This window comes from Protopterus annectens, chromosome 6.part0, assembly GCF_019279795.1.
Source record: "Protopterus annectens isolate FY-2018-M chromosome 6.part0, PAN1.0, whole genome shotgun sequence".
Taxonomy (NCBI): Eukaryota; Metazoa; Chordata; order Ceratodontiformes; family Protopteridae; genus Protopterus; species Protopterus annectens.
This window is the reverse complement of record NC_056737.1, coordinates 162,267,401-162,283,801: the sequence shown is the minus strand read 5'-3', so window position 1 is coordinate 162,283,801 and position 16,401 is coordinate 162,267,401.

Genomic DNA, 16,401 nt, shown 5'->3' with positions numbered 1-16,401 from the left:
ATTTTTACCAAAAGTAAGAAGAGTAGTTTTCAGAATGTTACAGCTCTTGTCTCTGAAATAAACAAACAACTCAATAGCTTAATAAAATCCACCAAAGCCAAGTTTGAGGCTAAAGTAGCTACCCAAGCCAAAGACAATCAGAAGGTCTTTTTTTTGTCATGTCAATGATCGCAAAAGCACAATGCAGGAATGCACTGAGCTGATTTTGAACAATGTTACCTACATTAGAATGAAGATATAGCTAGCGTACTGGCCGATAAGTTTAGCTCTAACTTTACCCCTCTTTCCCCTCTGTCTGTTCCTCAATGTTTTTTTCTTTTTCTTTTTTCTATGACTCTTGTAGTGGAGGAAAGCTGACATTTCCTTCAGATTAGCAAGACCCCTTACATTCTCCATGATTCCCCTACAGTCAACAGAATGTTTTCATACTATGCATTTAATGCTCACTGTTCTCCGAAAAACACATTAGATGCAACCAGGGATTTAGAAGTCTGCAGGTCACAGATCCATTAGAACAGACCACAGCCTTACCTGTACAAACAGTAAACAATTTTAAGTCCAGTACTAATGTAAAGGGTAAAACTACCCCACTTTAACAGTTTTGCTTCAGGTTAATTAACCTGGGTTCTTAAAGGAAAACTCCACCTTATGACTAGAAAAATCTATTTTTTCCACTTTTTGTTTTCCGAGCTATTTTAACACAACAAAATCATTCTGACTGCTTATAGAATTTGAATATGTTTTCTGCAAAATGGTTGCCAATGGGGCTTGACATTATCAACATGATCTTGTATTTCTTCAAGCTTTTCTCTTTCCCATCTTTTTCAAGTGTACTTTATATGAGTCACATTAGACATAAGGAAGTAGTAGTGCATTCCAATGCCATTGATATGTAATGGGTTTCGTGTCAGTTGCTGTTATCTTATACTCCTCTAACAGGACTGCTTCTTTTATTTACAGCTCAGATGGCTTAGTGGTAGATTGCTGTGGCTATGGTCTTCAGGGTCCTGGGTTCAAGGCTTGCAAGGGCTGATTTTTTTTTTTTTTGGGTGGGAGGTTGGTATAACGGTTAAGGTATTTACATTACCGACCCAACATGCAGGGTTTGATTCTCACATAGGGTAGTTGTCTAGGCTTAAAATACCCCACAAGGGCTGTTAGCCTGCTACTAATCTATGCAGGTGAATCTATTGAGTTGCCCTCATTTGTATGTGTCTTAAGGCTTGTTTTACAGTATACTAAGGAGTTATACAGCAGCAACCAAAAAGTAGCTAAACTACAGGCCTTTTTTCAAAGTATCTTTTTGTAGACCAAAATGAATTGACAGCCCCCTCCCCTCACACGTTTCCCTCAGGTGTCAAAACTGTCACTTCTCTGAGGGATCCTTGCAGTTTCATGTATAAGTGACAGATGGTACTAGAAAGAAAAGGATTTGAAAGTAATTCTGTGTCCCAGTGCCAGCAGTGGAAATATTTTTATTTTCATTTATTCCTTTATTTGTATAGATAGCTTGTTAAAGTACTTCAGATTGTTACATTTCCTTTGTTGGCCAGTAAATGCTCATGCACTCCACTTATGTGCGGACTAACTCAAAATAAGTGGAAGATGTCTCTTCCCAAGGATCTGTGCACCAGATAGGCATCCTTCTCAAAAGAAAACATAAAATACCTTCTTATAAACAGTATCAGTACATCTGGTGGATAGGGTTGCCACCTGTCTCACCCTCTCACAGAGAAGTCTTGCTTTGGACAGATTTGTCCTATTGTAAGTGGAGGGCATGAAAATGATAAATGGGTTCATACTTTACAACAATTTCAAATAAAATATTTTCTGTCTTTTCTCCAAATGTAACAGACATGATTAATACTACATTTAAGTCATCTTAAAATGCATAGTAGTTTAAACACCAAACAACAAACATTTAAAGTTTAAAGCTTAGCATTTCAATATTTTAATGCTGCTTATCTAAGTTTGTTAAAAGAAGTGACACTGCCTTTGAACCATTGACTGATCTAAATGCTGTGTTTTGCTATGAAAAGCATGACTGCTTTGGAAGTAGCTGTGAATCGGTGCAAGTTATTTTCCTGTCTGCAATAAAGTGTATGGAAAACCGTTTCACACCTCTCCGTCTTTTTTTTACAGCAGCTGCTGAACTCCTGACATCAGCAGGACTATTACTCTTATAAGATTTTCAGCAGTACCTGAAGACAGATTTCTCGGTCTGTGGTATGTCATGCAGGTGTAGGCAAATTCCTCTGCAAATTATGTGAGACGTTTAGCTTTTAAAACAAAATGGGTGATCTTTCCCTTCGTTTAAGGTCAAAGCAAGGCAATTAGAGTTATATAAAGCAGAAAGGTTTCTGGTACCTGCGCAATACTAGAACCACATTGTAGGGAGAAAAGGAAACCTTAAGAGTTGAGTTAAACTTCAGGTGAAAGTGGAGTTTTCCTTTAAGTGCCTAAAAAGATATAGAGGATTATGATCAGTTTGCCAGTCGTAATGAGTGTATAATCTGTATGAGACATCGCTCTCGAGGTGAATCTTGGCATCTGTATCAAGAACACATAATACTACATTGTGATCAGAGATCCAGTGGTAATTCTATGTAATGTTTTTGGCAGTGTTTTTGCTACATTTGCAGCAAGCTGTTTGCTACAGTTTAAAAGAAAAAAAAAAACATTTTTTTAATAAAATGTGTGAAGTGTGGGTTGGGGCAGGGCACAGAAAAGGGCACTGAATGGCTGGAGCAGGTGGGTGGGAGTGTTGTGCACCTGGCTACCATGCTGGTATGCCAGTAGAAGGAACGGACATTTTTTTTTTCCTTCAATGGAAGAGCTTGGGGGGGCTATGTAAATGTAGCAATCAGCATATTACAGTAATTTTGGTGTTTTTCTTGGCGTTCATTGCAAGGGTTGGGAGGCACTGGTTCGTGGTACCGGCCAGTTACACTTCTCACTTCTTAGAATAGTTTTCCTACCTTATGAATATAAATGCAGTCACCCCTGTTAGTAAAAATTCCTCTCTCCATTCACATGTTGGTTTAGCTCTTGAAATACTTTTAGTAACTTTATGAATATAATATTCTGTATGCTTGTTGTTATTCTCCTCAGGGATCTGCATTTAAAATCATGCTGCCTCTTTATTTCTTGAACTAAACTCCCCTCCACCCCCCGCTTCATTATCCTCATCCTTTTCCACTTTGAATTATAGCTTTCTGCTTGTGGTATGTATATGAGCCTTAACTCTGTAGCTCTAAAATAATGCTTCAAATCTTACCTTGTTCTGTTAGAAGGATCAGCTTATCCCATTTGACCCTTGCTCTTCTCACCTCCCAGATTAGTTACTGTTGACAGCTTCTCCTCTGCATGATAAAAATAAGCCTGACCTATATGTAAAACCAAAAGGAATAAAAACATTTTCACTGCTTGTATCTTGCTATCCATATTCATAAACCAGAGCTTCCAGTTTCTCAGTTTTTGTATTATGTTTTGTTTAGTCTCTTCCAGAATATCCTTAGAAGCCATAACATTTTTTTTAATCCATACTCCTAAATACTTAATTTTACTGTATCCCCCTAAATATATGTATTGCTGGAACAATTTGTGTGTGGGCAATACTTTATAGCTATAGCCTTTGCGTTATCTCTGTTAATTTTATAAAATAAAAAGACACAAAACTGTCTCAAGATGTTCCACAACACTGGATGCGTATACTGCCTAGCCTGGCACACCTTGATGGAAGCTGTGACATTTGTAAGAGTTTTAACCCTAGGGCCATCACAGACAATAAATATAAGCTGATTCTCAGAGGCTTGCTGCTGTGTAAATCTTATACTTCACCAGTATCTTCTGGGGCTCATCCCCCTCAGAAGTTTGAACAAAGACATTCCAGGAAACGCTCTCTGGAGCGTACTAACTCATAATGTCTGAGTTCAGAATCTTCAGCAAAAATGCCTAAATCTTTGTGTCTGAAAATTCAAAAAGAAAAGAAGAAAAGCCATTCCCCTTCTTGGAGCATTCTCTGAGACACCACCATTCAAGGTCCTCCTCCACAGCATCCTCGAGTCACTCTTCTAAAAGTGTGACTGAAACCAACATGGACTGGATGATGAGGAAGGTCCTGTTGACCCAGATACAAATGGGGTTTCTCCCAGCTCTGACCCCATTTGGTCCAGAGAACTTAGTACAACATCCCCCCCTTTGCTTGCTCTTTCTGTGATCTGAACTCTGGTATTGGAGTCTTCAGATCCAAAGGTTTCGGAGTTGTTCACATTGGATATGAAGATATTGGTATCTTTGACTCCGGTGGCGTCTCTGAATAGACTGGCTCTGATGACTGTAGGAGCTGTAATGTTGACACCAGATCCGAGGTTTGTGACTTAGTGTTTCTTCCCCTTGGAGCCTCAGCTTTAGACAACTCAGCTCTGACTCCCTGTACGAGTGCTCTGCCTTTGGGGAGGAGGGAGCTTATGGCCTGTCAGCATGTTCTTTGGGAGCCATCAAGTACCTTCTGTCCAAGGCATTCATCATTTGAGGTAGTGGAGAGAGAAAGAAAAAGTGCAAAAGGAGGCACCTAGACTCTCCTCAGCAGTCAAGTCACTGAAGATACCAACTTTGATGAAGGGGAAGGGTTCCTAAGATCACCACCCAATGACATCTCAGATGGAGACATTCTGGAACTCCCCCGGTTTCTTTGGCTCTGACCACCCTAGCCCATTCGTCTTAGCATATTGAGCCTCAGTCATCTTTACCACAGGGACAGCCAGCCCAAGATAGCCACCAGGATACCCATACTGATTTCTTCTGACACTTCTCCGGAACATCCTAGCAAAGATGTTCCCAGGAAGAAAAGGTGCAAAAGGAGGCACCTAGAGTCTCCTCAAGAGTCAGTCACTGAAAATACCAACTTTGATGAAGGGGAAGGGTTACCAAAATCACTACCTGATTACATCTCATTTGGAGACATTCTGGAACTCCTAAAGAAAAGGGGTGGTTGGTTTCCCAACAACCCTTCCCAAAAGGAGTCAGTATGCCTGGAGGCCTTTTGTGCTGGCCCATCTACCTCCTGGGTGACTCTGCTCACTGATGAGCTCATTGATTTGGCCTCTCAGTGGGCATGGAAGGTGTCTGACACTGTTGAACCAATACCCAAGACATCAGGCAAAATCCTGGCATTACCTAAGGACAGAATTCATTCGTGCAAAGGAGTACCAGTTGATGCCATGGTCATAGTACCAGTCACCAAGAAGGAACCAACAGAACAGAGTTCCTCTGTCCACCCTCCTAAAAGAGAGTCTAGGGCATTAGACAGATTCGGGAAGCATGTTTATGCTTCAGCGACCTTTGCCCTTCAATCACTGAACTGTCTGGCACATTTCACAAGACTCCAGAGGGATTTGATTAAAGAACTTACCAAATCCCTCTCTCAGACTATTCCCCTCCAAAGCAGAGAGCACTGTTGCTATGTAGTTAGCTACCCTTCTGTCCTTTTCCAGTTCATCCACGAGGCTTATCTTTCATGAAGCAGAAGGTACCTCATGAGCGGCGGGTTCAGGTATTTCCATCAGGATTCACACCTGGATGTGCTTGTGTGACTTTGCAGAATCCTTCAGAGCTTCCTTTGTCAGTGCTGCCTTTGACTGAAGTTCCTTGTTTGTCCCCAAAGTGAAAGACACACTTTCCAGGTTTGAACAGGAAAATAAAACCCCGTCTGCTGTGGGTGTATGTTTTTTGACCCCCTCAATGATCCTTTTCTAGGAATCAGTGAGGAGGTTGAAAGACATGGTTCAAGAAACCCCAGGGTCCTTTCCAAGTTCCAAGAGGAGGTAGTTCCCCCAGAGGAAGTGGGGGACTCTTAACAGAAGATGCTGCCTTCACAGCAGAGGGGATCCGCAAAGCCAAGGATCAAGAGATTCCTTCTTTGACAGATTCTACCAGTGCTCTTGAAAGGAGGCCGGACTGTCCATCTGTGGAGGTGTTTGGGGGTCATTTATCCCTGCACCAAAGAGCCTGGTTAAAAATTACAAAAGATTCATGTGTGCAGAGGATAATTTCAGAGGTTACATCATACCATTTTTCCATCCATCTCCTTTGGTTTCAGAGAAATCCCCAATGTTCCACCCAGTCAGAGGGAAGCAGCACCATTGGAAATAGACAAGCTGCTAGAGTAAAGAGTCATCCTAGAGGTTCCCCCAGACCAGAGAGAGTCTGGAACTTACTCAAGATTCTTTTTAGTGCTAAAGAAAATAGGGGACTGGAGACCAATTTTGGACTGCAGCAATCTAAATCACTCAGTTCAGTATACAAAGTTCTGGATGGTCACTGTCCAGCCCATTCTGCCTTTTCTGCACATGGATGATTGGATGTTCTCAGTAGATCCTCAGGATGTGTACTATCATATTGAAATAAGCAGACTCTCCAGAACATATCTGCACTTCTGGCTGGGAGACAGTCATTACCAATTCAGAGCGTTTGCCTTTGGTCTCACTACAGCCCCCAGAGTGTTTACCAAGTGTATGGCAGAAGTGACAGCTCACTTGAGGCTGCAAGGATTCCCGAGTGTTTCCATATGTGGATGACTGGCTCATCACCGCTCCGAACAGACATCAACTGATACAAGCCGGAGATTACCTACTCCAAATTTGCTCCCATCTAGGTATTTCAGTCAGTTACAACAAGTCTTATCTGGAACCAACTCAAACATTAGAATTCATCGGTGCTTCTTTCAACACGATCACACAAACAGCATCTCTTCCTTTGACAAGAGTTCAGACTCTTCAGTTCCAGGTGAAGAAAATCATCCAAAGCTCTTTTCTCTCAGGCCAATTAACCCTTCAAGATTTAGATTCCATGTCAGTGGGAATCATTCTTGTATTGTTGTCAAGATACCATATGAGAATACTTCAACAGACATTAGCTACTCAATGGTCCATTCTTTATCACCCTCTGTCCAGTCAGATAAAGATATCTCAAGTTTGCAAAAAATATCTCCTATGGTGGATTCAGTCAAGTCAAGTACACACCTTTGTTCTTCTCCAACCCAAGGCCATACTGACCACAGACACCTCCCAGATCGTGTGGGGGGCACTTCCAGGGAAGGACAGTTCAAGGCACACGGTGCCCTGAAGAGGCCAACATGCATAGCAATGTCCTGGAAATGAGAGCCTCTTAGCATTGCTTTTCAAGACTCTCTACTTACCGGGACTGTTGCAATTTAAACAGGCAATATGTCAGTGGTCTGGTACATCAACCAACAAGGAGGGAACCAGATGTTGCCCTCTGTGTCAAGAGACTTTGAGTGTGGCAATGGGCAATCTCATCCAGTTTCTGATAGCACCGTACATTTAGGGAGAAGTCCAGTGTGATTTCAGACAAGTTAAGCAGGTCTATTCTAATGCCTCACAAGGGGTCTCTCAACATGAAGATGGCAGAGAGAATTTTCCATTGATGGGGTCAACTGCGCTGCTACCTTTTGCATCCCCTGTCAACACCAAGTGAAGCAGGTTCTTTGCCCTCATCCCCCCACCAGGCGAGTCATTGAGAGATGCTCTACTTCACGTTTGTACTCTCGGTCCCCTTTACACCTATTCCTTGATACCCCTCATCTCATCCCCAAATTTCTTCAGAAAGCATCCCAATTGAAGAGCACAGTAATCCTCATTGCCCCTTATTGGCCACATCTTCTTTGTCCCCCTTGGATCCTGAATCCAACTCCAGACCTTCTGTTTCACCCAACAGACTTGATTCATCCAGACATTCTGGGTCTAAAATTGACCTCATGGTTTCTCCAGTTCTGTTGATTGCTAGACAGCCCAGGCTCTCTTTCACTGTCTGTCATATTCTTTTATCATATCACAAAGCTTCCACCAAAAAACTTTATAAAAGTATATGGAAAAGATTTGAGTTTTGGTCACAACAAAATTAGATCACTTTTCTGCCCGTCCCTCTAAAGTTCTGGAATTTCCAGCATCAGTCTTCAGTAGAAGAGCTAGCTCTTCTACTGTTAAAGTGCAATTAGCTGCCATCTAACTTTCATGTTGGAGCATGTAATTCATCTGTAGCATCTTCCAAACGTTGTAGAGCCTTTCTAAGAGGAACACTTCTCCTTAGACCTCCTATTAGAGATCCTTCTCCTCCTTGGGATTTAAATGTAATCTTGCAATCTTGCAATATTTAACCCAGTCTCCATTTGAACCTTCAGCTAAAACAGAACTAAAATATTTAACTAGGAAAACTATATTTTTAGTAGCAATTACCTCTGCCAGAAGGGTTTCTTAATTACAGGCCTTGTCTTCTAAGCCCCCTTATTTTATTTGCAATAAAAACAGTTTTCTTGAGAAGCAACCATTCCTTTCTTCCTAAGGTGGTGTCAGAATCTAATATGAATCAAATTATTAACTTACCAGTCTTTTTTCTAAATTTTTCAAATAAAGAAGAGTATATATTAAACCTACTAGATGTCCACAGATAATTACGTTTTTCAATTCTCGGCTGGAGTGCCTTCTGTTTGGAGTGTGCATGTCCTCCCCATGTTCGAGTGATGTTTAAAGACATGCAGGTAGGTGCGTGCGTGAATGGGTGTGCCTTCTTTGAAGGTTGGGAGTCGGGCTGGCAACTCAGCACTGTAAAATCCACTGCCAATCATTAGCGGACCGGAGTTCCGCTGTAGTAACCCCTAACCAGGAAAAGCCGTAAGACTTAAGACTTACATACAAAAAATGATTTTAGAGAAACAGAACAACTGTACATTTTTTGGATTCAAAACTGGGCAAGTCAGTCTTTAAAATGAAATTAGCTAAATGGTTGACTGATTATATTACCTTTGTTTATAATAAATTGGGCAGGTCCTTACCCAAACCACCAAGAGCACATTTCACAAGATCTATGGCTACTTCTTCAGCTTTTATAGGTTCATAGGTTCATGGGTTGGAACTAGGATATCAGCCCTAGGGGCCTATACAAGCCTAGCCATAACAATTCCCTGGCTATTTCTTCCCACACTATTTACTTCCCTGGACCCCTGTCTAGCAGGGCGACTGACGTGATCCCAGGGGTTCATAGGTAGGTACTAGGCTATTTGCCCGAAGGCATTAATAAGCCTAGCCAGAATGTGTTGGCTTTCGCCACCCCCTTATATTAGTTTCCTGTGCCTCTGTCCAGCAGAGCCACTGAAGTGAACCCGAGGGTAAACTTTCTGTTTCCCATTCACTCATCAAGGTTTCTCTTGCAGAGTGTTAGCGAGGAGCTCTGCCTAATGTAGATTGGAATCTTGTTCCAAAGCATGGGAAGTCTCTGGGACAGGAATCTATCCCTCCAGCACGTCCTATTTATTGTTGTGGTGAGGTTTAGATCCCTAGAGCATATGACTCGAGCGGATAAGGTTTTCTTTAGGTGGAGCATGTCCATCAAGTCTGGGTTGGACATGGCCTTGTATGTCAGGCAGAGATCACTTCTTAGTAGGCGATATGCAACCGAGTACAGCTGGAGTTTCTTCAAGTCGAGCTGCATAGGGCATCTGTTTGATGCCGGTGATCCTCTTGGTGAGGTACTTCTGTGGTCTTTCCAGCTGTTGCAGGTGTCTTGTAAGGTACATCCCAAATGGGGCATTGTACTCTATGATGGGTCTAATGAGTTTTGAGTAGAGGGGCACAATGACCTCTTTTGATCTGGATGTGAACCCTTTTGTGATTAGGTGGGCCACATAGAAGGATTTTCTAACCACTTTGGCAATGTGATTATCAAAGGAGAGATTACTATCTACTTGGGTCCCCAGATCCCTTATTACGTTTTCCGTATTTATGGGACTTCCACCTATGAGGTAGTTTATGGGTACTTTGTTTTTTCCAAAGGGGATGACTATGCACTTTTTGGCATTTAGCTTGAGGCCATGATTTTGACACCAGGTATCCATCTCAGTGAGACCCTTTTGGAGGATGTCTGTGTCAGCTGGAGAGTCAGTTATAGCCCCTAGTTTGCAGTCATCTGCGAACTTGGTCAGCCATAGTCCTCCTGTGCTTGCATGTACCTCTGAGAAGTATATGCTGAACAGGAGGGGTCCTAGGACTGAGCCCTGGGGAACACCACTTGTAACCAGTTTAGAGTCGGACCTAACACCTGCAACTCTCACCATGTGGGTTCTGTCTGTGAACCATTTGACAACCCATCTTGTGACATAGGAGTTTATGTTCAGGCTGGTGAGCTTGTCTATAATACCAGAATGGGGAATGGTGTCGAAGGCCTTTGCGAGGTGTAGGTAGGCTGTGTGTACCACCTTGCCCTTGTCTATAGCCTTGGTAACTTTCTCAAAGAAGTCCACCAGGTTTAGGAGGCATGATCTTCCCTTAAACAAAGCAGAACTGGGTAGGGTCCAGTGTTTGGAGGTTCCCAATGTCTCTATTAATGAGTTCCATGATGATACACTCCATAGCCTTGCACATCAAGCTAGTCAGGCTTATAGGGCGATAGTTCCCGGGGTCTGTTGTGGCTCCACCTTTGTGGAGCAGAATAACCATTGCTGTGTGCCACTCTATGGGTACGTAGCCTGTGGAGAGGCTGGGTTTGAACAGTGTGTTTAGGTGAGGGGTTAGTTCGTCTTTGAGCTCGTGTAGGACGCAGCCTGGGACACTGTTCGATCCCATTGATGCTGTGTTTTTGGCTTTGGAGAGGGCTGTTTTAACCCGAGTGTCTGATTTCAGGGACTCTACATTCTTCTGGTATGTTTATGGGCCCTTTTGGGGGTGAGAGGGGGGTGAAGTTTGCACTGAACCTGTCTGCCAGGATGTTGGCGATATCGGTCGATTCAGTGTATTTTGTGCTGTTCTGCACTAATGAGCAGATCTGAGCATTGCCACTTAGATTCTTGACATAGCTAAAGAATGCCTTGTGGTTATCTTTGGAGTCCTTGGCAATTTTTCTTTCGAAGCTCGCCTTGGATGATTTTATGAGGGATCGAAGTTTCTTGCTGATACTGATCAGGGATGTCTTCCCTTATTGGGATTTTACTCTTTTCTGTACTAGTTTCCTCCTTCTATTGTATAGCTTGTTTATGGCAGGGGTCCACCAGGCTGGTTTCCTTTTCTTGGAGGAGTGAGTCTTGGTTTTGCTTGGGATAGCATGAGCCATGCATTCTTGTAGGTGCCTGTAGAATGCATTAGTAATGGATTTTGCAGCGTGGACAGCATTTTTCTTTAGAACGGGGGCTTTGAAACTTTCCACCTCGGTCTTAAGTAAAGTGAAGTTTGCTTTTGAAAAGTTTTTCTGTGTGGTTTCCTTGTCTGGGGGTGGGGGCGGAATGTGGATATCCAAAGTGATTTGTTTATGGTCAGACCTAATTAACGAGGGGTTGATCTCTGGTGTGGAACACTGGTTGCCCATGTTGGTGATAACCAGGTCCAATATGTTGTCACCTCTGGTGGAAATGTTGACCAGTTGATCCAGGGCATTTGAGTTTATAAATTCTAGGACATGTTGGGCAAGGGAGTTAGTATTTGAGTAGTTCTCCCAGTTAATGTTTGGGTAATTGAAATCACCCAATATTAGGGTGTTTGGTAGGACCTTTATGTTTCGCAGTGTTTCCAGAAACGCGGAATGGGGGTCCTGGGACATGGTGTGTGGTCTGTAGCAAGCTACAATTTGAAATGCGGTTTTGTCCATTGTTATTTGCACATGAATGATCTCTGAAACATTGTGCTGTGCCACTAACCTGGAGGTGTGGGTATCCTTGTTGAATATGGATACGCCCCCACCTTTTGCATTTCGGTCCAGGTTCTGTGGCCAAAATGTATGGTATGAGTTGTAGCCTGGTAGTGCTGGGGTGCTCTCTGGAGCCTTAAACCAGGTTTCTTTTGCTGCACATATATTGATTTTCTCCATACTGAGGAGTGCCTCGAGTGCGTGCATTTTCAGGTTTAGACTTCTGGCATTGAGGAGCATTACCCTCAGTTTTTTGTTACTTGTGCTATTTACGGCGGTTGATTTGTCTTTTGAACCTTGCCTAAAAAAGGCACTATGGGGGTGGCAAGAGCCTTGGCCAGTATTTGAAAGCCTAAGGGTGACAGGTGCAAACCATCTCTAGAGCTTCTCTAGATGTTATTTGTACAGCTGCAACTTGGGCCAGTCCTCATACCTTTATTGCTCATTGCAAATTAGATCTGCTTTGTAGGAGCAGAGCAGTTTTTGGTTCAACAGTTCTGAAGGATATCCTTCCTTAGACTCCTCCTGGGGTTTAGGTAGCTGGGGACTCTGCCCCAAGAACTGAGGAATGAATGGAAATTGACAACATCATATAAAGAAGTTATGTACTCACCATAACGTTCCATCTTTGTTGTCCATTTTCATTCTTCCTCAACAACCTTCCCACCAACGTCCTCCTAGTCATTCTTTTGGAAAGTTTGAAGATGCTGAAGGAAGCTTGTTCCTTTCTTTGAGTCTCAGTTTTTGTTGGTTATCTTAATATATTTATTCCTTTGCAATGCTCTATGGATAAAAAGGGCAGCAAACAAGATCTGAGATAAGTTAAGGACTAGGGCATTATGGGAAAGGGAAGAGCTAGAGAGCTTTCAGTGATCCATGAGCTAGTAGAAGCAGCCGAGTCAGATTCAAGGTTCAGATCTGAACCCAAGAGTTGAGGAAGAATGAAAATGGACAACACAGCTGGAACGTTATGGTGAGTACATGATTTCTTTTTACATTTAGTTGATAACGTTTTCAACTGGATAAACCCACTAGACGTAATTGCTTTTCTGCAAGGGTGACATGGGAGCACTGCTTCGATAACTGACTTACTCAGACTCATGCATTTGTTATTATTTTGGTTGAGGGTAATAGCTAAGCTTTTCTTAGGTGTGCGACCTTACAGAGTACAAATTTTATTTTTCATAATCATTTATTTTGGTGTATGATTCGGATTTGCTTAGAATAGCTGTATGTATCTCAGTCAGATTTTATAGTGGTTTGTTTGGACAACTCTTCATAGCACAACACATGCGCTGTTAAATCAGTACATATTATAATATGTTTATGTAATTAAAATAAAATCAATAGAATAATTAAAATACAGGACAGAAAAGAAATAAGGAAGTGTATGCATACATATACACGTGGGCACAGACTAACAAAGAGGCATGTACGTACTCTTTCTTACATTCTGTCTCTCTGCAGGTATGTACATACATGTTTGTGGATCACTTCACTGCCTCTAACAACAGAAGGTAAAAAAAAAAAAAACAGAAGGGGAAGGCAGAAAGATCAAGTTGTAGATTGAGTGAGGAGTACAGTAGTCGACTGGAGGATTATTTGAATGCTTGTAGCCAGTGGAATTGAAAGGGATGTAATCTGCAGTGGTTTGCACATAACAAGCTTGAAACAGTTTTCATACAATACATAAAAGTGTGTAAGAATAACTCAGCAAGTAGAGAAGTACTCACGTAAATAAAGACATACTAAAAATAGCACTACAACACTTCACTGTGATTGATAACTGAACAGCTCTGGACCTGCAGGACTTAGCTGACAGTACAAAATAGATACCTCTGTATCTGCAATACTTAACTGTCACTGTGAAGTGAAAACCTCTGTACCTGCAAATGTTGGAGTGGAAGTGTGGTGAGTATAGTAATGTCTGCATCTGCACTTGAAGTGGCTTAGTCCATGAAAGCGCTCACCTGATATTTGTTTTGGATTAAAAGTGTTTTATGTTATTTATAGCTGTGGTCAGGTGCCTCCTTTTTCTGCTTTTACGAATAGCTAAAACTATGTTGGCATAAATAAGGGCACAAGATGCCCCCATAGCAACTCCTGAGGTCTGGTGAAAATACTCCCTTTCAAAATATAAATATTTAATACCAGGCTTAATAGGGCAGTGACTGAATGTACATTTTGTAAAGAGTACTGAGAGTGGTATGTGAAAAAACATTCTAAACCTTCTTGATGGAGGATCACTGTGAATAAATCAACAACATTGACCATAATGAATGAAATATTCTCAAGAGTACTGTAAAGAATTCAATACTTGTAAAAGGTTCCAAGAGTCTTTGAGTATATACTTCTCTGACTTTAAGAATTTTTTCATTTAAAATCTACATATTTTGCCAAGGGCTCAGTCTTAGAGCCCTTTGCAGGAAAGACTGAGCCCTTGGCAGGAACTATTGGTCTTAAAGGTGGATCATGGGCAGTTTTATGAATCTTTGGGATACCAAAAATGGAGGCTATCTTAGGCCTCTCAACATTCAAGTAATCCCAAACCTCATAGGTTCATAGGTTCATACTAGGCTATCTGCCCTAGGGCATTTATAAGCCTAGCCAGAGTGTGTTTGGCTTTCGCCACCCATTTTAAATTAATTTTGCTATGCCCTTTTTCGAGGTTAGTATACTGTGCCTCTGTCTAACAGTGACACAGAAGTGATACTCGGGGTAAACCTACCATCTCCGATCCACTCATCAAGATTCCTGTTGAAGAGAGTCAGTGAGGGACTCTGCCTAACCTGGAGTGGGATTTTATTCCAGAGTGAAGGGACCCTCTGGGTTATGAATCTGTCCCTCCAGCATGAGTAAAGAGGCACGATGACCTCCCCTGATCAAGATGTGAATCCCTTCATGGTTAGGTGGGCTATATAAAATGTTATTCTAACCACTTTGGCCACGTGGTTGTCAAATGAGAGATTGCTATCAACTTGGGTCCCCAGGTCCCTAATTACTTCTTCTGTACTTAATGGATTACCACCTATGTGGTAATTTGTGGGCACTTTGTTTTTGCCAAAGGGGATGACTATACACTTTTTGGCGTTTAGCTTGAGGCCATGGCTCTGGCACCAGTTGTCTGTTTCTATGAGGCCCTTTTGGAGGATGCTTGTGTCGGCTGGAGAGTCGATTATGGCACCCAGTTTGCAGTCATCTGCAAGCTTGGTCAGCCACAGTCCTTCCGTGTTTGCCTGTACCTCCGAGAAATATATACCGAACAAGAGAGGTCCCAGGACTGAGCCTTGTGGGACGCCACTTGTAACTGGTTTGGAGTCTGACATGGCTCCAGCAATTCTAACCATGTGGGTTCTGTCCTTGAGCCAGTTTGCAACCCATCTAGTGACATAGGGGTTTATATGTAAGCTGGTGAGCTTATCTATAATGCCCGAGTGGGGTATTGTATCCAAGGCTTTTGCGAGGTCCAGGTAGGCTGTGTGGACCACCTTCCCCTCGTCAATGGCCTTGGTGACTGTTTCAAAGAAATCAACCAGGTGTAAGAGGCAGGATCTGCCCTTAACAAAGCCAAACTGGGTAGGATCCAGTGTCTGTACGTCCCCAATATCTTTTTTTATGAGGTCCATGATGATCCTTTCCATAGCTTTGCAGACCAAGCTAGTCAGGCTTATGGGGCGATAGTTTCCAGGATCCGTTGAGGCACCACCTTTGTGGAGAGGGACCACTGTTGCTGTACGCCACTCTTTGGGTACATATCCTGTAGGAAGGCTAAGTTTGAACAGTAGTTTTATGTTTGGGTTTAGCTCTTCTTGGAGTTCATGTAGGACGCAGCCCGGGACACCGTCTGGTCCCATTGATGCTGTGTTTTTTGCTTTGCAGAGGGTGGCTCTTACCTGAGCATCTGAGATGTCAGGGGGGCAGCACTCTGCTGGGATAGATATTTGCCCTTTTGGTGGGGAGTTTGCGCTGAACCTGTCAGCTAGGATGTTGGCAATGTCTGTGGGTTCGGTGTATTTTTTGTCATTTTGGACTAATTCTGAGCATATCTGGGAATTCCCACCCAGGTTCCTAACATAACTAAAGAAAGCCTTGTGATTATCCTTAGTGTCCTGTGCAGTTTTTCTCTCGAAGCTGGCCTTAGACAATTTTATGAGTGCCCGTAGTTTTTTGCTAATACTGATCAGAGATGCCTTCCCTTTTTGGGATTTTGCTCTATCATGTAGTAGCTTCCTCCTTCTATTGTATAGTTTGTTTATGGCTGGGGTTCACCAGATAGGATGTCTGCCTTTGGAGGATTGGGTCTTGGTTTTATTTGGGATTGCATGATCCATGCATTCCTGAAGGTGTTCATAGAATGCGTTTATAAAGGATTCTGCGGTCTGGGCTGTATTTTCCACAGGCCCGGGGGCTTTGAAGGATTCCACCTCGGTTTTGAGGAGTGTGAAATTTGCTTTAGAGAAGTTTTTCACTGTGGTTTTCTGGGCAGGGGGTGGGGTAGGGATGTGAATATCCAGTGAGATTAGTTTATGGTCTGATCTTACCAGTGAGGGATACACTTCTGGTCTGGAGCATAGAGTCACCATGTTGGTGATGATCAGGTCCAGTATGTTTTCCCTCTTGTGGGAGTGGTAACAAGTTGTTCCATAGCATTTGAGTTTATAAATTCTAGGAACCTTTGGGCTAGGGTGTTGGAGCTAGAGTAATGCTCCC